At 34.9% G+C, this 22,144-nt stretch overlaps 1 protein-coding gene across 4 annotated transcripts in view; it reads right to left on the bottom strand.

Annotated features, from left to right (window-relative positions):
* NAALADL2 (N-acetylated alpha-linked acidic dipeptidase like 2) overlaps positions 1 to 22,144 on the bottom strand; it is a 1,183,950-nt gene that overhangs the window by 745,168 nt on the left and 416,638 nt on the right. The window contains exon 4 of one of the 4 annotated variants that reach the window (XM_031957680.1): positions 2,899 to 3,028. The exons of the other annotated variants lie outside the window; for them this stretch is intronic. The gene's annotated coding sequence lies outside the window, so the exon portion shown is untranslated. The remainder of the gene's footprint in view (positions 1 to 2,898; positions 3,029 to 22,144) is intronic. 4 annotated transcript variants of the gene reach the window in all.

Below are 22,144 nucleotides of genomic sequence, written 5' to 3'. Positions count from 1 at the left end.
AGGAAAGCTTGGCAAAATCCGTGCTCTAAACAGAGACATTGGTAATTTTCTTCAAAGGTCACACACAAATGTGTTATTTAAAACTAGGCATTTGCCAGTTGTGAATATAGGAACGGCGAATATCAGATATGTGGACTGGTATTGTCCATTCCTAAAATGCCAGGCTTTTCCCAATTATTTAATCTGAAGACATTTTGTCAGTTAACTTTCTCCTTGGGCCCACACAGCTTTGCCAAAACAAATCAAAGAGGGTAGATTGTCTTGGATTCTACAAAGAGTCTATCTAGGCATGGAAGTTGCAGAGTTCTGAATTTCATCAAGGAGTGGATGACTAGACAGTGTTAAAAAACAAAACAAAAATTGGTTTCATTTTATCTCCCCCCAAAAAACAACACCATGGGAAAAAGTCCCTTTTGAAAGTATGTTATCTTGTTCACACAGACAATATGTCACTCTTTGGCAAGCAGGTGAAAATGAGTTTCATCTTACTATTTAATTCATTTAATACTAATCATGAACCACTTTGGGACTCTATTTCCCCATGTGTAAAATGAGGGGGTTGGAATCTTAAGTTTCCCACAGGCTCTGTTCATATAGCACCCTCTCTATTAGGCCTTTTCTGATACCCTCCTCTAGTTATGAGAATTCACTGTCATTTTTTATTTACTAATCTATGTATTATTTGGGTCACAACCCTTCCCTTCCCCCAGTAATGTCCTCAAGGGATTTTAAAAAATTGTCTTTAGATGATTATCATCAACATCATAACTAGAATGCATATAATGCTTTATAATTTATGAGGCATTTTACAAATATTATCTCTTTTGTTCCTTATAACAAATACTTGAGTTAGATATTATTATTATCCCTTTTTTATAGATGAAAAAACTATGGGAGGCAAAGGTTATGTGATTTCTACTTGTTCACACAGATAGGAAGTATTTGATGAAAGATTCAAACTCATGCCTTCAAATCTAGAACTCTATTCATTATTTCATCTAGCTACTTAGTAAGTAAATGCTTATTGAATCATTGAATAAGTCTATGAACAGGTATTATCATCATCCCCATTTTACAGATGATGCAACAAAGACAAAAAGCAGTTACTTTTTGGTCCAATAACCAATAGAAGCCAGAAGTAGGATTCAAAGTCAGGTCTTTCTTTACTTCAAATACAGCATTTGACTTAAGATACCTTATCTGACTCTTGTATAGTACCACTGCTTTTCTATTTCTATATAGGCTTTCCTGTATATATATAGATCAGGTAAAATGTGTTATTGCTATACATGTGTATATGGATTTATATGTAAATTTTTGAATGTGTGTTCAATATAAGCACACACATAGAAATGATAAAAAAATTTGTCTCTAATGTTGAAAGGTTTTAAGTAGATTCTGATTCATTGTAATCAAAAGATATAAAGTAATAACATTATCAAAAAATTGCATTAACTATGGCGAGTTTTGCCCATTTTTATTTGACCTTAATTCATGGTCTGTATTTTGATGTATATGAAGCTTATTTATCAGAGGGATAAGGGATGTTCCCTAAATCATTACTAATGAGAGTTATTATTTAGCCAAGTGCTTTAAAGTTTGCAAAGCATTCTATAAACTTGTCCTCATTTAGTTATAACACCTTTTGTTATCAACTTTTTTACAGATTCTACAAAGGGGCAATTAGGAAGATAGGTGACTTGGTTAAATCAAGTAATCAGCAATTGTGAGAAGTTCTTCTTGTATTAGAACATTGGCTCTGGAGAGAAGAGCCTAGATTCTAATCTCAGCTCTGCTACCTCCTTCCTATTTGGTCTTAAATGATCCTTGGTTTCCTCATTTATTCATCTAGAATTAGACTTGAAGACCTTCAAATTCTTCAGAAGCTATGGTCCTATGATTCAGACTCAAGCCGGCACATTGCCTCTACAGAGGGTAAGCAAAGTCAGTCTTGATGGCAGGCTCCAGACTCATGTCCTTAATATTAAACAGTCTCCAGAAATGAGAAATCAGATTAACAAGCAAGTCAACTGTAGAAAGGAGCATGCCCACAAATGATGGGATTTTTCAAATGGTCTCCCTCTCCCTCCCTCTCTCCCTTTCTCCCTTCCTTCTCTGCCTCCCTTTCTCCCTTCCTTCTCTCCCTCCCTTTCTCCCTTCCTTCTCTCCCTCCCTTTCTCCCTTCCTTCTCTCCCTCCCTTTCTCCCTTCCTTCTCTCCCTCCCTTTCTCTCTTCCTTCTTCTCTTCCTCTCTCTCTCTCTCTCCCCCTCCATCCCTTCACTTCTTCCTTCCCTCTCTCTCTCTCCATCTCTCCCTGAACCATATTTTGGAGGAAGGAACTAGAATACAAAACCAACACCAAGAACGTACTGTAGCCCGAGGATGCTGGGACCCATTAACTTAATGAAACCAAGCATTCCTCAGTACCTGGAAAGTTGTTATATCTCGAAAAAAGCAGAGTAAGAAAATGTTTCTACCTGTAAACATTATTGTAGATTCTGGGTTGAATTTTGGATGTTATCTGGGAGAGAGGGTGGGGGGAAGGAGGGGAAAAATTGGAACAAGAGGTTTGGCAATTGTCAATGCTGTAAAGTTACCCATGCATATAACCTGTAAATAAAAGGCTATTCAAAAAAAAGAATTTTGGATGTCACCATGTATAACACCTCACTTTACCAAAAAAAAAAAAAAAAAAAAAAAAAAAAAAAACCTGATCCCAGAAAAGTCTGCCGATTTTTCCAATGCTACATTAAAACCCAAGTACTCCACTTAAAAATCTAACACAATTTTAACTGCACAATGGACATTTCCAATCGCAACACAAGTAATAGTAGCCTTTGAATATTACTTTATTACTTGCTTCTGCCTGGCAAGTACAATGGAGATTCTCCTACTTACCCAAGCCACAGGGATGTTAAGAGTACTAATGAGAGTGGATAGTTTTGAAGTGGCTTGAAGAGAAGAGAGGCCAAATGAAGTACAGTGTAATCCAAGGTTTGTTAGAAAGAACGTATTCCAGAGATTAAACCTAGAAAATAAAGCATTGGTATAAAAAGTGACTGCAGACCAAGCCCTGAACACCCTCTTCACTTATTGTATACAAAATGTCAGCAATAATATATTCTGGGTAGCTGTGGCAGAAAATGGAGCTGCCAGGAAAAATATGGAGTCTTTCAGGGAGGAAAAAAAATACTTGGGGAAAATAAGACTAACACTAGGCCCACAGTTACCCCTCTGCCTGTGTGGGGATGTCCCTATTCCCACATGAGGGAATGTTAGAATGGTGGTTATTGCCTGCCTCAAGGCCCTTTCTATACTGGGGAACTGAAGGAACAGGACAAATCTGTAGCGCTCACAAAGAAGTGTTTCAATTCAACAAGCATTTGCTATATGGTTAGCACATGTTTGGAACTGGGTCTACTTTTTAAAATGGGGGGAAAGGGTAGTACCTGGGCTTAAGAAGCTTATTTTCTACTAGGGAGCAGGTGAGGAAAGAGGTAAACACTATGATTCGGTCAAATTTGGAAAATGCTCTAGAAATTCTCTGGTCTAAAACACACCTGAAGAAGATTCTCCTACATAAAATAACAATTAAAAAAAAGTATCCTCAAACCTTTGTTTGAAAAACTCCAACAAAGTGAATTCTCATTTCTAGAAGTGCCCCATTCCACTTGGGGATAGTCTTAATTAATTGGCAGATTTTTCTTACAGGAAGATTTAAATTGATCTCTGTATATTGCTACCCATTGTTCTTACTTATGTTTCTCTAGAGCCAAATGGATAAGCCCAATTCTTCTCTTGCTTAAGAATCCTTCAGATAGAACTAACCAAGATTTTTCTAGGCTAATCACCACAACTGTCTTCATTTAATCTTCATATGGTATAGATTTAAGGTCCCTGACCACTCAGGTTATTCATAAAATGGCCTTCTACTGCCTTTCCCTAGAATGACAAGATGACACTGTCTAGCAAAAAGAGTGGATTTAGATTAAAAAGACCTCGATTGAAATCCAAGTACTGCCAACTGTGTGTTTATCTTAAAAAGAGAATAAGATAGCACAACTGGAGTCGGGAAGACCTCAGTTCAAATCTACTTTCTTGCTATGTGAACCTGGGAAAATCACTTTGCTCCTGTTTGCCTCAGTTTCCTCATTTATAAAAAGGATTAATAATAGCCCTACCACCTAAGATTATTGTAAAGATCAAATGAGATCATTGTAAAGCACTTACCACATTGACTAGCAAATAGTGAGAGCTATATAAAATTAGCTATAATAATATAAATATATAAGTTATAAATTAAGATCTTGAACAAGTGAAATTACCTCTCTAAGCTTCAGTACTGATATGTGTTAAATGAGAAAATTATGCTAGGAGTCCTTTCCCCCATAAAATAATAACAAAAATGAATTTAAGTAGTGCTTTAAAGTTTGCAAAACAATTTACATATATTATCTCATTTAACTCTCATATCAGTCCTGTAATCTTATGATTTCCCTGCAACAAATATCTTAATTCCTTAACAATTAACTTAATTGTACTGAAGAGTTGTTGAAATTCAAACATTTATCGTTCTGATGGTAATGCTGATGAACCTCCCCAAATTTAGGAGTAACACCTGAGTGACAAATAGGAGATCACTGCTTACTCCTAAGAACTTTCCAATTTGGTAGAATTCCTCAGATCTCTATTGGTATAACCTTTGAGAACCCAGGGTTTTCAGTGCATCATAATGAAATATTAGAGGAGAATTTTAGTTACTAACATTAAAACTAAATAAATTCAAATGACTTTAAAACTATTAATCAGTATCTGGGGGGGGGAGGGGGGGAAGAAAGTCCCAGCTGATCAAGGGGCATTAAAGGAATAAGATTATGGATATAAACTTTATGCAATATAGTTCCTTCCCCCAAGTATACCATTCTGGAGGTAAAGCACCCTGAAATATTTCCATCTGCTTCATCTATTTTGAAAATGTAAAATTAGAAGCATAATGGCAAACAGTCAACATGCTTGAGCACAAAGAAAACTGAAGACAGAGCAAGCTGGTATCCAATTATTTGTCTTTTATAAAGCATGACATCTATCCATTAAAAAAAAAGTAACATGAAAAAACTACTATATTTAACATCTAAAAATTCAACGGCAATTTTTGCTACTTTTTTCTACAAAGAAATTTACAAGTAATTCATCTTCTCAGCAGACCTACGAGTAAATATAAATGTTTAGTGGTTCTTTATGAGGCAGGAGGTGAATCAATAACTCTCTCAAAATCCCCATATTCAAGTTAAGAATAGAGCTTCTCCTCACCCACAATCATCTATTTATACCAAATGATTAATTTAATAAATATAAATGATATTCAAGAACTACCAGACGGGGAATTGTAAATCATTGCCAATATTCTTGTGCTACAATGAAAGGTCTTATTGAAAGCCATATGGCTGCTCTAGGAGTGAGATGTTTGCTATCAAAGCAAAAAATGGGTTAAACAAATGTGTTGTGTCTTATTGGGTATTTTCAAAATATAAAAAAGTTGAATAAAGGTCTTAAATAATGTAGTCTCTTCTTTAAGATATACAAAAAAGTTCCTTATAATCTGCTTCCCTCTTACATTTCTAAATTTTTTTAAATCTTAATCTCCAGTCACATATTGTATTATCTTCATAGTACTGGCTTCCATGCAGTTCCTGGAACAAAACATTCTATCTCTGGATCTGAGATATTTTCAATGGTTCTCCTCCCCTCCTTGTTCCAATTTTCCATGCTTCCTTCAAGTCTCAAATAAAATCCCATCTTTTGCAAGAAACCTTACTCAGACCTCCTTAATTTGAGTGATCCGTTCTGAGATTTTTCTCCAATGTTGGTTGGACATAGTTGTTTTAATGTTGTCTCACCCATTGGACTGTGAACTCCATGAAAATTAATCTGTCATTCCTTTTTCTATATCCCCATCACTTAGAATACTTTTGACACATAGTAGGTTCTTAATAAATTCTTATTCTGAGGATTTTTTTCTTTTAAAAAATCAGGTGGAATCATTCTCTTAAAAGAGTAGCCCTGATTAAATGGATTTGCAAAAGCTGGGATGGGAATGGGAGGTGAGGGAGAATGTCTTAAAAATTGAATCATATCCACTTAAAAAGGAGAAAGGGAAAAAGATCTAAGAAATATTGGGAACTCCAAAGGAGATAGCTTATGCCAAAAGAAACAACAAGCTGTTTGGGAGCATTTAATATTAAGACTGAATGACAGAAAGTCATTAAAGAAGTAATTAAACCTTCATTCTAAATCATAGCTGAGGACAAGCTGAAACAGATGGCATCAGAAGCTGTGAAAATGGCATGGGTCAGCCTATCAGTGGGAGGAAGAAAAGCTCTTCTTTAGGGAAGCAAAGTTCAAATAGTTAAGTTTGTGGCAACATACTCCATTTTACTTAGTGTTGAAAAAGAACAACCTAACCTGAATCATTCATATTTTCTATATATGGAAAATTAAAATTAATTAATTTGGGTGCTCTCTAAATAATACGATTATTTATTTAATAAAAAGTGACAAGACTATGAAGAAAATAAAATCCCTGTTCTTCTTAGCTGCTTATCTTGTGGTGTCTCTAGTCCATGAATCCCACACCATTGATCTGGCAAAAGGTTAAAGGTTAATGTTTTAGAGTTACTGAAAGATTGGTCTATCCAGAAATGTATTCCTGCAACATTATATACTTTTAATCAATCAATTGGTCCATCAAGAAACATTTGTTATGTACTAAGGCACTGTCCAAAGAGCTAGGGATACAAAAAGAGGCAAAAGGTAGTCCCTACCCTCAAATAGCTTGCAATCTAATTAATTTTTTAATGGATAAAAAGATCATGCTTCCTCATATCTATATTACTGAAATACTGCAATAAGAACAAAAATAATAGCATTTACAGTGTTTTAGAATTTGCAAAACACTAAATATGTCTCATTTGAGATGATTAATTCCAATTGTTGTGTTGAATATGTTCAAAATATATAGTAGAGGGGAAAAAAAGCCCTTTTCTTTCCTTTTACAATCTAGTCTACTCTTAACTATTAAACCAATCTTCCTGAAATATAGCTCAAAAATCATCACGTTTGCCCATTCTCCATATTCCAAATTACCCATTTTCTACTCAATAGTCTTACTTGGATGAAAGCACAGAAGGCAAGCAGATCTAATCTGCTGGTAACACAAAGTTGGAAGGGATGGCTGGGTTCTAGAATGTGATCATAGGGTGGTCCTATGGGACTTCTCATGAGAAACACGTCCAAAGAAAGAGAACCAAAAGTTTAAGGGAATTGTAGACCAATTCCAAGGACATGTTGAAGGAATTTGAGAGAAGAGAACATTTAGAGATAACATGACCAATATTTTAAAATATGTCACAGAATCAATAAATAGATTTTAAGTCGCTGTTATGTACAAAGAAAAGACATAAGACTATTCCTACACTGAGGGAGCTCAGAGTTTAAAATGTAATTGACTCAAAAATAAGAAAGATTTTCGATCTTCCTTATTTTTGAATCAATTTCTTTTTTTAAGAATAGTCTTTTCCTACTAGACTGAGTAGTTACAGGGAGTCAGTGAATGCTTTCTTCCTGGAAGTTAATAAACATATTGTAGAGTAGATGAATTTTTGTTTATATATGATTATATGATCTTTTAGTTCCTGTATTTCACTGTTGATTCCTACTGAGCTTGGGATCCACTGAAATGCCCAGATTGTTTTGTTTGTTTTTAAGAAAGGCTGTTACCTATGTGCAATTGCCCTTACTTTTGGGCTTAAATACAATTGTAAGCTGCAACTTTAAATTTTATATTACTCGATTTGACTAAATATTTTAGTCTGTTAAGAACTTTTTGGACATAAAATCAATAAATCAAAAATCATTTATTAACCTTAATGCATATTATACTCGTGCTCAAGGAGCTTACATTCTCTTATATAAGCATATACCAAATACAAAGAGAGGGAGAGAGGGAGAGAAGGAGAGAGGGAGACAGGAAGGAAGGGGGAGAGAGACAGGAAGGAAGGGGGAGAGAGACAGAGAGAAAGAGAGAGAGACAGAGACAGACAGACACAGAGATAGAGAGAGACACTAAGTAATGCAGGGGGAATTTGAAAAGTGCATGAACAGCTCTGAGAATCAGGAAAAGCTTAATGCAGGAAACTTAGGATGAGTCTTGAAGGAAGCCTGGGATTTTAAGAAGCACATATGATGAAAGCAGCCATTCTTGGCAAATGAGACAGTCAGTTTAAAGGTCAGAGGAGGTAAATAGGTGTCACATGTAAATCGGAACTAAAGAGTAAAGAGCCTCTTTTGGCTAAATGGAGTGGTCCTGCATCAGAGAAATGCATAATAAAGCTGGAAAGGTAGTTGAATAATTCTGCTGGTTAGTTCTCCTTTCCACCTTTGTGTCATCTGTCAACAGCACACCTGATATAAACTGTTGACAAGTGAGACACTTCTTAACAAAATGACCACTATTATGTTCCTTTCAGTTCCTAATTCCCAATTTACATAATGGACTCATCAAGCTCTGCAGATTTAAAGGATCTGCTGCCACATGAGCTTTGTTGATTTGTCTTCTCATTTTCTCCAGGCTGATATAATGAAGCTTAATTTTATTCCTGTTCATGCAATAACTTGAGGGAGCATTTGCTTAAGTGAAAAGGGACATTTGTATTCTTGATAAGAACCATACATAGTCACTTATTTGTGGTTAATTGTTTGCAGTTCTTACATAGTGGTTATTGAATTTAATAATACAATTAATGACAGGATAGAAGTCTTTACTGAAAGGCATCACTTCCAGTGATTGGGAAGTAATAGGATTTTTATCCCCTATCCTGAGAGATCCCATTTAAAATAGAGTTGAGTTTTGAGTGCGAATTTTAGGAAGGACACGGGTAAGACTGTAGCAAGCACCCAGAGGATCATGTCAAGCTTCAAGGTCATGTCACGGTCAGATCAGTTAAAGCAACTGGGACTGACTAAGCTGGAGAAGAGATGATGGAAGGGGAATAAAGTTGCCGTAGACCTGCACTTGAAATATGCCATGTATAGAAAAAATTGGACTGCTTAGCTCTGAGGAGAGGTTTAGAACAATAGATACATGTTTCAAAAAGGCAGATTTAGAATGAAAACTTAAACAATTAGAGTTACATTCTAGTAAAAAGAGGAGAGGAAAGGGAAGGAGCTCTCCAAGTAAAAGCTGATTGACCACTTTGCTTTGGTACAAAAGGGATTCTTTTTAAGGCTTGGTTTTCATTAGCTCACCTTTGACATTTCTTTGAACTGGAAGAGACTGCTATATTTTGATGTCATGGGGTTTATAGAAGGTGGTAGGAACAGAATGACAAGGAAATGGGGCAAAAGAGTGACTGCAAAAGGCTGCTAAATCTGCCAAATGTTATGAATTATATTATAAGTGGCTAATTAGTTTCTCTGCTTCCAGTCTTTCCTGTCTACAATCCATCTTCCACATAATAGCTAAAGTAATATTCCTCAACTCAAGTCTACAAATCTAATCATGTCATTCTCAGTTCTAGGAGCTTCAATGACTCTGTGTTGCTGCCAAAACAAAATAAGAAGTGCTTTGGCCTTTAAAGACCTCCAATTTAGCCTTCCAGATTATTTTATATTAAGCTCTGTCCAACTCTGTGTCCTTATCAAATCAGCCTCCTGGCTTTTCTTCATAGGTGATATTCCACTCATCTCCACATCTTTCTGATGACTATTCCTCATGCCCAGAATGTACTCTCACCTCATAGAACCCCTACATTATTTTGAGACTCAACTCAAGCAAGACCCACCAATTCTCCCATTTGCTAATGTCCCATTAACCAATAAGATAAATGGAAAAAGAGACTTTTGCCATGGAAATGATTCTCCCATTTGCTAATGTCCCATTAACCAATAATGTAGATGGAAAAAGAGACTTTTGCCATGAAAATATTATTATGGTTTATATTGTCATATTGTGCATCAAACAGGACTTTGTAAAAAAAAAAACATGCAATTGCAATTTGTCTATAAATGATGTGTTCAGGAGTCTTTCTGAGAGACAAAGATTAAGAAGATAACTTTGCCCTCAAGGCATTGAGAATCTAATAGGAGTAGCTAGCTGGCACAGTGGATAGAGCCCTGGGCTCCAGTTTAGGAAAGCATCTTCCTGAGTTCAAATCTAGCATCAGACACTTCCTAGCTGTGTGACCTAGATAAGCCAGTTAATCCTTCCTGCCTCAGTTTCTTCATCTGTAAAATGAGCTGGGGAAGGAAATGGTAAACCACTCCAGTATCTCTACCAAGAAAATCCTAAATGGGATCACAAAGTCAAACAGGATTGAAAAATGACTAAACAAGGGGAAAAGAAACATCTGCAAATAGAGAATCTGTAAAAAAGCAAAATTCCTCTACCTTGCCAGGAGTAAGAAGGGAGCACTGCTTACCCTCCATCACCAAAATGATTATTATATGCCTCCATGGCCACTGTCATCATATTAGGGAGGTTTGTAAACCAGCCAGTCCCATCATTATAGGGTTTGCTAACACATTCAAGCGACAGAGTCCTTCTTTGAACAAGTATAATCTAACTCCATTTGACTGCAAAGTGAGTAAATACATACAGAATCAAAATCAAATAGACAATTATTTAGTCAATATCTACTATGTGTATAGAACTAGAATCACAGAATCTCAGAGTTAAAAGTATCTGCAGAGAATATCTAGTCCAACTCTCACTCAAACAAGAAATCTCTCTATACCAAACCTCCTTAGTAGAATCCATAACTCCTCCAAAGCAACTCATTCCTGGAAATGCCCCACAATTCACTCTAAGTCATTTAACCCCAAATGCCTTAGCAAAAAAAAAAAAAAAATCAACAAAAAAAAAATTTGCATACTCACTATTCATTAATATAGGACAGCCTGGGGTAGACTATTCAAATGAATGAGCTAACCTCAGAGTTAAGCATCAGCAGATGATGTTGAATTGCCTTCACAAAACATTACAAAGTTTTTTTTAATGAACTAAATTATTTCTATAAATGAAATGTGTATGTAAAATATAAAAAGTAATAAATTAAATAGCAAATAAATCATAAATAGAAATAAAAATTGCAAAAGTGAATCATTATGGATATGTAACCAAAATATGATATGGCTTATATATAACATATATAGTTTATATATATATATATATATATATATATATACATTATGTATATAGATAGATAGAGAGAGAGAGAGAGAGAGAGATCATCAAGTTTCTCTATCCACACATACCTTTATTGGATTGATATTTGCAGATCTCTCCATGTGTGTATATATGTACATATATTCATATGCATATATACATATATATCATTTATATATTAAGTATGTATATGAATATATGATAATGCATCTAGATCTAGGTCTGGACCCAGATACCATATATAGACATCTATATCAATATATAATCTAGTATATATATTGTTATTAAGTTGTTCTAATCATAGCTAACTCTTTGTGCCCCCTTTTGGGGTTTTCTTGGCAAAAATAATGAAGTAGTTAGCTATTTCCTTGTCTAACCTACTATATTTAGTATCCAGATATAGACATATTTATCTATTATCAATATATATTCTATTATATATAGTATCTATCTGTCTGTCTGTCTATCTGTCTATCTATCTCCCAGGTGCTCTACTAGTATTCTTGGGAAGCTAAGAAAACCCTCAGCAGACTTAGTGGATGATCTGAGTCAAAATTTGTGAAAGGAAATAGATAAGAGCAACATAAAATGGGTAAGAAGCAACCTGCATCATTTGAGGAAGTCCAATCATCTATCCAAGTAGATGAGATTACAGATCCATTTGAATATAATTTGCACATAATAGATTCTTAAATATTTTCTAGTTTGATTGTATGATTGCTACCAGTTGGATGATACAAATAACAATCATTAAAATTGTTCAGAGGAGACAGAAATAAGTATGCAGTCATCAATGAAGGTTTTACAGAGAAGGGTTATGAACCAGTTCTTGAAGGATGAGAAGCCAAGAAAGGGAAGAAGAATAGTCCATATGGACAGAAAAGCATGAATAAAATGTTCTAGAGTCAGAAAAACTCGATGCATTTTTGGGGAAGGGCAACAAATTGCTTGTCTTTCTCTTTTCTTTTCTTTTCTTTTTTCCTGAGGCAATTTGGATTAAGTGACTTGTCCAGGATCACACAATCAGGAATTGTTAAGTGTCTATAGTCAAATTTGAACTCAGGTTCTCCTGACTTCAGGGCTCATGCTCTATCCACTCCACCACCCAGCTGCCCCACTTTTTTTTTTTTTTAGAGACAACAGTTAATGTAAAGAAGAAAAGAAATAAAGCTGGATAGGTAGATTGGGACTAGATTATAGATTTAAGTTTAATTAAGGACAATGAAAAACTGCTAAAGATTTTTATAGGGATTTATTACATAATGATGCATCTTTCACAGAAATTAATATGACTGGATTATGATGTAGCCTAGGGTCATGGAGAATGATTAGGAAGGCTCTACCATGATACATGAGGCCATCAATGCTCAAATTAGAGCAAAGGAAAGAATGGGAATGACTAGTCTAGTTCAGATGAAATAATTTCCATTACCATTCTCCCCTACAAAGTCTTAGTAGTCTTCTAACTTTTGCACTATGATCTGCCTTAATCAGCCCTGCTAGGTATAGATTTGGAACCAATGTGATTAGCAAAAATAGCAGTGATCTGGGAGCCAGGGGACCTGGTTTTGAATCACAACTCTGTTGCTAACTAGCTGTGTGACCTTGTTAAAGCCCTCCACCTTTCTGAACCTCGAATTTCTCATCAGTAAAATTAGGTGGATGGACAAGGTAGCCTCTGAGGCTCCAGCCAAATCTATGATCCTGAGAGTCTAAGATTTCTGAGGTATCTTTCAGCCCTAGCAATCTGTAAATCTAAGAATGGCAGTTAATTCTTCAATGTCAACCTGGAGAGAGCTCCCCAGTGGTGCCTCCCAGGATTCTGTTCTTGACCTAGTTCTTTTTAGTTTTTTATACCAGTGATTTAGATGAAGAGGGAAGCAGTAGGCTTGTCAGGTTTGTGGTTGATATGATTCTAAGAGGGATGGCTAAAGTGCTCAAAGCCATGATCAGCATCCAAAGAGATCTCCACAAAATAGAAAACTCCTTCACTGAAATAAGGTGAGATTTTGGCTGAATTGTTAGGGTTCAAAAAAGAAATCAACCATACAAATAAAGAGTAGATAGGATGAACCTGGATACCTAGATAGGGGGAGATGGAAAGATGGGGAGGATGGGACAGAAGACTAGAAACAATGCTTTTCAAATTCAATATGAATTAACAGGAAAGCTCCAAAAGCTTATTCAGACTCAAACTGGATTAACAGAAAAATAACGTACAGAATAATGACGTTCAACAATATCCCAGTCTGATTAGATCATATCTAGAACATTATGTTGATTTTCCATTGGAGAAAAGGCACAGGTAAGATGTAAAATCACTAAGATTGGGGAAGAGGAAACAAAATTCAAAACCATACCATTGGTGGAATAATTTGAATTTAAGAAGATAAAAAAGTTTAGCCCAAAGAAGAAAAGATCAGCTGGGCGATGGAAACAGGATATATCTCATTCAGTTAACTCATTTCCACAGAACTGCTAAACTAGTAAAGTACCAAATTAGGATCTGGGATTTAAACTTTGATTTCAAATCGATTCACTTTACATCAACTCTATATTGCAAAAGATTTTATTATTGCTGTTGTTGTTAATATTAGTCAAGCAAAACTCTTCTCCCTCCTCTTCAGTCTCATTTTCAATTCATTACAAGGGTTTTCTCTTGAGCACTCTTTTGTCATTCAACACAGTTCCCTGTGTTGGTTTTTTCATTCACTATTACTCTCATTTCTCATGAGGAACAGCACGATACAACAGAAAAAAAGCTCTAGTCAAGACACAAGTTCAAAATCTACTGAGGTCACATTTTAGATCAGCAATGAGGTGATGCAATGGATGGACTGCCAGACTTTGAATCAGGGAGAGATGAATTCAGATCTTCAAAATTTACTCGCTGTAAAAGTCTAAGCAAATCACTTAATCCCTTCAGTCTTAGTTTCCACATCTATAAAATGGGGGAGTACCCATCTCATAGGGTCTTTGTGAGGATAGTGTGAATATGTGAAACTAGTATTTATTAAGCGCCTACTCTATGCCAAGTACTGTGTTAAGTGCTGGGGATACAAAGAAAGGCAAAAAAAAAAAAAAAAAAAAAAAAAAAAAAAAAAAAAAAAAAACAATCCTTGCTTTCAAGGAGTTCACTCTCCGATGGGGGAGTCAACATATATGTCCCTCTTGTACAAAGATGATACACACAAGATAAATTGCGAGGTAGAGGGCACTAAGATGAAGGCAGAAAAGAGTTCTTGCAGGAAATAGGACTTCTACTGAGTCTTAAAAGAAGGTAGGGCCGTTAGCAATAAGAAATGAGAAGCATATGGGGGACAGCTAATGACAATTCTGGGAGTAGGGAGATATAATGTCCAGGGTGAAGAATACTAAGAAGGGCAGTATCATTGGGTCTCAGACTAAGCTGAAAGAAGATTGTAAAAGTAGGAAGAGGCCAGATTACAAAGGACTTTAAAAGTAAAAAATATAAAGTATTTTGCAAACCTTCAAGCACTACATAAATGCTAGTTATTATTATTAGTTCCCTGACTTTGAGCCAGTTGTTGTTTTTGCTTTTTTTTTAATCAGCAAAATGAAAGCAATAAACCTTGAACTCCCTATCGCACATGGTGATCGAAAGGAAACCATTCTGCCAGATGAGGCAATGAGGCATATTGGTGACCAGAACACGGCAAAATCCAGCAGGTTTTTTTTTTTTCTTTCTTTGGATATGCATGATAAAGAACTGAACAGAGAACAGCTGAGAGGAAGGGAAAGATCTGGCCTTAGCTTTTTATTATTTTTTTTTCTTCAGATTCATTTGCCTGAAAATATGGATGGGGACCTGAAGATCTAGGCTTAGAGGCCTTAGTCAGAACAAAATTTTTGTGTTGTTTTATCTACAATATTTTTGGGGGTGAGGAGCACCCCATCAGAGGTAAAATAGAAGTTCCAAGGAATTTTCTAATGATATATCAAATAGTGCAAAGGCAGAATGATGCAATTTGTTAAAACAAAAACAAAAACAAAAGCTGCAATGGCCTAAGCCAGAAAGACTGGACAAATTACTCCACGTTATAGATCATTCTCTAAGATTGGAGTAGAGGAACATTGCAAACTATGGCTTTGGCTTCCGGTTCATTTTTGTATATAATATAAAGAACTTAAAACTTAATTTAAAATAGAAAACTCATCCTTAGCTTATGAGCTATACAAAAACAGACTGAAGTTTGCCAAATCTTGTAGAAGGTGCCAACCTGCAATAATTAAGAATATCCTCATCCAGCATTTTCTCAAAACAATGAAATCATACTAACATTATTATGTCAGGCAAATATCTGGAAAAATAGACTTCCAATCAGCACCAGATTTGAAAATCCAAAGAATATACTTAATTTTAGCCTGGCAAGCTATTTTCATCTGCTATTAGTGAGTCAAAATACAAAGTAATATATAAAGATGAGCCATGGTAATCATTTGAAGTGAAAAGCTTCCTTATAGTTTAAGATAATTGAGTGATATTTCCCTGTTCCTAAATTATCTAGAAACTTTGTTTATTTACAGTTTCTATTTTATGGTTCATAAGAAGAGTAAAAACAAAAAAGGCAAAAATTACAGAGTACATTTCCAAATAAATTAAGACCGATTATAATTCTTTTCCTATCTTTTTTTAAATTACTTTGTATGTATTTGTTAATTTATTGTTAATTTATGTTTACAATTTGTATATTTTTATAAACAGTTATTCTCTACACTATCACCATCAAATTAGAATTTAAGTTCATTGAGGATAGGGGTTATTTTATTCTTTGCCCCCTCCCCTAGTACCTAGCACAGTGGATAGCACAAAGCAGGTACTTATTAGATATTTGTGGATTCATTAAATTGAGAGAATCTAGACCTGAAAAAAGCTTAGAAGTTATGTAATGCAACCTCTTTATTTAGCAGATGGAGAAACTGAGGCCCAAAGAGATTAAATGATTTGGCAAAGTCACAAGCAAATGAAAAAATTGTGATTTAATCCAAGTCTTCTTATTAGATAAGAAATGAAGAGGTAGATTAGTAAAACAGTATACATACAATTAACTACAACAAATGACTGCAGTAATCTTGTGTTTGACAATTGCAAAGACATGTTTGGGGGCTAATAATTCATTATTTGGTTAAAAAAAACTGTTGGGAAAGCTGAAAAGCTGTCTGGCAGAAATTGGGCATAGACCAATATCTTATACTATTTACCAAGAGAAAGTCAAAATGGATACATTAACTAGGTATAAAGAGAGATTTTATGAGAAGATTTGAAGAACATGAAACATTAATTATTAGATTTATGGATAGGTAAACAATTTATGAATAAATAATAGAAGTAGCGTGAGGTGCAAAGCGAATAATTTTGATCACACTAAATTAAAAAGGTGTTGTACAAATAAAAGAAATGTAGCCAAGATCAGAAAAATAATGCAGAAATTTTTCTTGGGAGGTTATAGATAGTTTCTCATATAGAGGGCCCATTTCTCAAATATATAAAAAATATTGTCAAATCCATAGGAATACAAGTCATTCATCAATTGATAAATGGTCAAAAGATATGAACAGGCACTTTATCCCATAAAGAAATCAAAACAATTTATAATTATGTGAAGAAATTCTCTAAGTTATTATTAATTAGAGAAATAAAATTACAACCTTAAGATATTATTTTATACATATCAGAGCCACTAAAACAATTGAAGGGGAACATGACAAATGAAGAGGATGTGAAAAAATCGGGACACTAATTCAATGTTGGAATTGTGAACTGTTCTAACCATTTTTGGAGAGAAATTTGGAAGTATGCCCAAAGAGTTATTAAACTGTCTATAACCTTTGACCCAGCAGTACCACTACTAGGTCTGTTTCCAAAGATGATTAAGGAAAAAAAAAAAGAACCTGTATGTTTTAAAGTATTTATAGCCATTCTCTTTATGGTGACAAAGAAGTGGAAATGGTGGGGATGGCTATCAATTAAGGAATTGTTGAACAAGCTGTGGTATAGGATTGGGATGGAATACTATTGAGTAACAAGAAATGATGAGCTTAATCATCTTAGAAAAAAACTTGCATGACATAATGAAGAGCAAAATGAACTGAAGCAAGAAAGTTGTACACAAGAATGACATTGTTTTAAGAACAATTTTGAGCAACTGAGTGATTTTGACAATCATAAATAACCAAATTGATTACAAAGGATCTTAGAAAGAAGATGTTATCTGTATCAGAGAAAGAACTAATAAATAGAAGTATGTATAGAATGACTTTGCATATACATACATATTTGTTTCTGCTTGCCATCTCTAAGGCAGGGGAAAACAGGAAGAAAACAAAGAAAAAAGTTACATGATAACTTTATTATATATTTAAAAGGATTAGCATGTTGTACACAATAAATTTGTAGTTCCATGAACAATCATCTTTTTTTTTTTCCTATTCTCCTATGCTACTGAAATGCTTGTTTTATTTCTTAAATTCAGAATAAAATAAAATATAATTTTACAAAGCACTTTACATATCAAGCTTAATTTTTTTTCTTCCGAAATAAGGTATAAACTCCTTAAGGGCAGAGACAATGACTTGTGCTTCCTATAAATCTTCCACAACAGCTCAAAGAGCTGATAATCCCATAGGTAGTGATGATTAATTGCAATTTGTGACATTTCTATCAGTGGCGGCATATATGTCCGACACGTGTATTGGAAAATTCTGAGCCAGTGGGGATCTGTTGCATGTTTGTTCTGTGAAGGCATATTACAGTCACTCAATAAATATTGGGAAACAGAATTCCTGCTCAGATGAATCAGAAAATGCCAAACGATCTCAAATATGAGCAGATCTTTCAACATATGGATTTCCCTAACACTTGTCTTTATGGGAAATTACAGGTTTTCATGGAATAATAACTTGGTAACGACCTTTAAAGGTATTTGCATCTTCCCTGAACAGCCAAAACATTTTTCTCATTTGGCTTACTCTCTAGCATTTTATGCCATTGCAAAAGCAGGCACACGTACTTTTAACTGTCTAAAAAATCATATTAACTTCTTTTTAATGCATTTTTGATTTCTTGGTGAAAGTGGAAGAATGAGACAAATGTGCTAACAATACAAAGCAACACATCAAAACATTTTAAAGTCTTTTCTAGTCTTCCTCCCCTCCCTCCCCCAGACCTCCAATTTCATATTTCCTTCCACAGAAGCTTAACATTCCCGCCTTTAACATTCCTTTACCTTTCCCCGAGCTCATTTGCACGGAGTAATTCAGCATTACAAAATGATTTTACAAAACCACTTCCCATGCAGTGTTAATGATAAATCCATGTACTTTTCCAAGACCAATAGAACCAAGATGTTTTCACTCTTGGATTTGCCCCTGGGAAGCCAGCAACTAAAATCCCATCAAGTCTGCCCAGCAGCTTTTTTTTAGCTCCCTTTTATTTTTTGCCTCCCTTTTATCATTTGCCTCTCTCCATGCTACATAACTCACCTGTCAGAGCAACTGCCTATATTTCAAACATGTCATTTGCCTGACTGTACAAAGCATTTATCGAAATCAAAACATGAGATTAAGCCGATAACGCGTCGGATATATGTTAATTTTCTCTAAAGCGCCCGGAACAACTGCACACAGAGGTAGGTATTCCCCATGCCAGCCAAATCCAGCTGGCACTGAAGGACCTTCCTCCCTAAAGGCACATCGTTAAATCAGAGACAAGCACCGCAGCAAACATCTTATTAAACAACTAGTGTATAAAAGCAAAGGCAGATGCCTCCGGGGTGATGTTAATTATCTCAGGGTCGAAGGAGGGAGGAAGGCTGCCTGGCAGTTTCGGAGGTAGTCAGATGGCAGTGCCAATGTGCTGATGTCCCCAAGGCCTTGCAGTTACAGTACTGTCATATTCCAAATGACAGGTAACACTTAGGAACACACCGGCACTAACCTCTTCAATTAGATTCAATGTCAAGGCTTTTTAGCAGAATATGCTAATATCTAGCATATGTTTTATTCTATGCATGTTATATATTATATACATCTCATATATATTTACATTATATGTACATGTTACATTGTTAATCTGTTTCATATATGTAAATATATTTTAAATGTCTAAAAAATACACACGTATATTATGTAATATCTGACAAAAAGACCCTACCTCTCCAAAAGGACAAAAATGTATTAAGAAAAGGTTTTCAAGTATATCTTGCAAGATGGTAAAGAAAGCTACGACACATTCCAAACAGGATAAGATCATAGAATCATAGAATAAAGGACTTAGGATAGCCCTCATCAGCCAACTGGGTCCATTGGATGGGACCCAGGAAAATTAAGATCAGGAAAACAGGTACTTCTTCATTCTAGGAGGCTTCTTTTGGTAGAGTTTAATACCCAAAGACATGCATCATTCAGGGGTTGAACTTCATTCTGCTTTGTCACAGCCACATTTGGCTTGAAGAATAAATTTGGATATAGATTTGTTGTAGGGTTATTATATTTTCCTCACCATCTTCATCAAAATAATAACAGGATGTATGCTTTCCTTGATTATTTATATTTGTTGGAAGATTATTGTTATTGGTATTTTCCTTTTTGCAACAGGGGAAGGTGGGTAGATGGAGGGAAAATAAGTATTCATGAATTGAGAAAATAAAAATAAATGAATGAATGAATAAGTAAATGAGTGAATGTATAACAAACAAATAAATAAATAGTAACTTTCCAAGAAGGCTCAAAAAATAGAACATACCTTGGAGAGCATCTAAACCAGAACCTACAGAGGATTATGGCGTCATTAGTGTTGAGCTAGGACTTTAGAGATCATCCAGTCCAACCCTCTCATTTTACAAATGAGAAACTGAAGCAAAGAGAATTAAAGTGAACCTAAGCCACACAACTAGTAATTGGCAATACTGAGATTTAAACTCAGATCTTCCAACTTTAAATCAAGGTTTCCTTCCACAGCATTGTCCTGTCTGTCTCATTTATTGTCTCTGTAACTACAGAGCTTGCCACCTTCTGATATATCAGATTATATATACACATATACATACATACACATATATAATTAAAGACAGAAAAAAAGCAAAGTTGTAAGATTTCTTAGAATGTCATCATTGTTATTTATTATTTTGGAGGCAAACAGGATTAAATGACCTGCCCAGAGTTCCACAGCTAGTAACCTAGAATGTCCTTACATTGTCAGGATTAGGAAACAGATCCTCCATGGCATACACACATGCTGTTTCATCTCAGCTCTCACCTCCATACTTGTCTTATGTCATGTGAAATAGCTGAGAACCACAAAAATAACTCTTGTCGTAGTCAGTGGTCCCAAAGCATAAGGAATAGAATCTCACCGTCTTAGTCCATTTGGTTTTTATGACTTAACTCCGATGTTTAAGTGATGTCAGCTCTTCCATTGCAGAGCAGCACAATAATCCCATACTTAAAATCTCCAAAAGGTTGGTTTCAGCCTTCAGCTAAAATATGTTTATATTGACTTCCAATTATGATTGAGCACTAAAGCAGTTTGGTTCAGATTTAAAACAATGGTTTTAAAAGTAAAAAACTGTGTGTGTGTCTAATCTGTCAGTCTCTGTATCTTGTCTGTCTTTGTCTCCATTTGTCTGTGTGTGTCTGTGTCTGTGTCTCTCTTTCTCTCTCTCTCTCTCTCTCTCTCTCTCTCTCTCTCTCTCTTTCTCTCTCTCTCATCTGTCTCTCTTCTCCCTATGGGGTTGGTAACACAAATGACCACTCCCAATTCATGCACTTTAAAATCGTCTCTTTGTGGTCTTTCTAAATTTTATAACTCAGTCTTGTTGTACTTCACACATTTCTGAAAAGCATAAATGGAGGTTTATATTACCTTGCTAGCCTTGAACATTCATTTTGCTAGTACTTCTAAATACAAATGACTGATAACTCTTTGATCCTCTGCTCTTGCTAGAAAAAAACATGAATATTTGTGGTCAGAGTAATTAGCATGTTAAAATGGTGAGATGTCTCCATTATGTTATCCGCTTTCTGGCCTCCATTATTCTACATTTTTGCACAAATGATTCCCCACATCTGAAATTCTTTTATTCCTAACTGCTACCAGCTTCAACTTCTATTTTCAATAAAACTTAGGCCATCATGTGTCACCCTGTGACCAAGGATCCAGGACCAAAACAATGTTGTGTTCTTCTAATTGAGTATAAGCTTCTTGAAGGCAGGGATTTCTTCATTTTTATCTTTGAATCATTAGCATCTTATTCAATATAATGAGTTTTTTAATAAAAGAACACTGCTTTAAGTCAAATTACTAAGATAAGACATAAGAAAGGCAAGATCCAAACAGGAGAAAAATAAATCAAGGAAATTATCAAAGACACAAGATTGTGCGCTAATACATTATCTAACTCTAAATATTGGATTTAAAATAAATGTATTTTTAAATGTCTATAATATTTTATAATTTTAACTAGAATCAATAAATGGAACAATATATAAGAAAACATCTACCACATGGCTGCATGTATAGACGGCTCTTGAACTCAAGTTCTAAGAAATATATAGTTCAATTTTTGAATCCTTCCAACACACACACACACACCCCTTTGCCATTTTTCCTACAAGAAAAATAATAGTAAAATAGGACAGAAAATACAGCACAGAAAATAGATGGTATAAGAAAATACCTTAATATTTCAAAGTTCTGTAGCAATCTATTGGGCTTGGATTGGACTATAAAGTGCTGTGGTTTAAGGATACTTATAGTATTTTCCTAAGTTTTATATATCAATTTTTAAGGACAATTGATAAGCAGTTGATCATTCAGAGGAAGGTAAACAAGTTGATGACAAGGCTTAAGTTCAAGCCATTTTAGGATAAGCTAAAATAATTGGCAATTTGATCCTGGGAAAG

The sequence above is a fragment of the Sarcophilus harrisii genome, chromosome 3, assembly GCF_902635505.1.
Source record: "Sarcophilus harrisii chromosome 3, mSarHar1.11, whole genome shotgun sequence".
NCBI classification, from domain to species: domain Eukaryota; kingdom Metazoa; phylum Chordata; class Mammalia; order Dasyuromorphia; family Dasyuridae; genus Sarcophilus; species Sarcophilus harrisii.
Note: the sequence above shows the minus strand (reverse complement) of the source record. Positions and strands in the feature narration are given on the sequence as shown.